The sequence below is a fragment of the Rhinopithecus bieti genome, unplaced genomic scaffold (genome assembly GCF_001698545.2).
Source record: "Rhinopithecus bieti isolate Rb0 unplaced genomic scaffold, ASM169854v2 scaffold_6946, whole genome shotgun sequence".
Classification (NCBI taxonomy): domain Eukaryota; kingdom Metazoa; phylum Chordata; class Mammalia; order Primates; family Cercopithecidae; genus Rhinopithecus; species Rhinopithecus bieti.
In genome coordinates this window covers 1,061,554-1,063,059 of record NW_016805697.1, presented here as the reverse complement: position 1 = coordinate 1,063,059, position 1,506 = coordinate 1,061,554, and positions in this window count along the sequence as shown.

Here is a 1,506-nt window from a genome sequence, read left to right as displayed (position 1 = left end):
GGTGCTGCCTTTGGGGACATGGTGTGGTTTATTGTGTAAAACTAGTCATTTCTAAGCTTCCCTCATTGCTGAGTTGAGATTCAACTTCTCATTTCTGCAAGGTCAATTATTGCCTATTCATTTGCTTTCAAGTTTATAAATGTTGTTGCTGTTTCATTTACTTCTATCCTCTTTTGTCCTTCTGATTTCATGCCTTTAAAAACCTCTTTGCTATACTTTTAGTTGGGTTTTGGTAGGAAGAGAAAATAAATGCGTTTGTACAATCTGCCATATTTATGTGGAATACTCATGTATCTTTTGTTAAAGGCAAAGTTTAAAAAACTCTATAGGTAATAGAAGCTAATTGGCTAAAAGTCAGAAAATATTTTCAAACTTCTAATTAATATTTTCTATAAACAGACCCTTGCATAAAATTTTGGTACATGTCCATCCTGACTTTTCTGTATGAATACATAATGTGATTTATTTTCATTTTTGTGTGTCTCAAAAATACAATTATGTATATAGAGATAGAAAGCAGATGAGAATTGGCTGCAAACATGCACGAGGGATATTGTTGAGGTGATGTCTTTAAACTGGATTGTGGTAATGGTTGCATAACTCTACAAATTTGTGGAAAACTTTTGAAATACGTACCTACAATGGATGTGTTTTATGGTATGTAAGTTATAACTGGATAAAGTTGTTTTAGATATTTCCCACTAACCAGCCAAAGAAAACTCAAATCATTATACCATATATATTATAAATATTTGTTCACTTAAAAATTTATTGTGTGGCTAGGCACAGCAGCTCATGCCTGTAATCCCAGCACTTTGGGAGACCAAGGCAAGAGGATCACTTGAGCCCAGGAGTTTGAGACCAGCCTGAGTGACTTAGTGACACCCCACGTTTATGAAAAATAAAAATAAAAAAAAAAAGCCAGGGGTGATGGCATGTGCCTGTAGCCCCAGCTACTCAGGATGCTGTCAGGAGGATCACTTGAGCCCAGGAGTTCAAGGCTGCAGTGAGCTATGATTGAGCCACTGCACTCCAGCCTGGGCAACAGAGCAAGACCCCATCTCTTAAAAAAAAACTTATGGTGGACACATTTTATGTCCACAGATTAAATTTAGATCTATGAAGTAGAAATGGTGTTTAATTAACACATTGTATTTCTCCCCTACTCTTTTCCCCTCACCTTACAAAATATATGAAATCCACTTTCATAATAAATTTTTGCTTACCTCTTTTCATTCCTGTTCATATGCTTACATATTGATGCATAGTTATAAGCCCAATGTCAGGGGCAGAAATTGTATGAAATTTAAATTGTGATTATAAAACAGCACCCTAACCATTTTTCCATATGCTACATAGTTATTGTTGACAGTTATTAGGTTGTTGCAAAAGTAATTGTGGGTTTTGCCGTTACTTTTTTTTTTTTTTTCCAAGACGGAGTCTTGCTCTGTCACCGAGGCTGAAGTGCAATGGTGCGATCTCGGGTCATTGCAACCTCCACCTCCT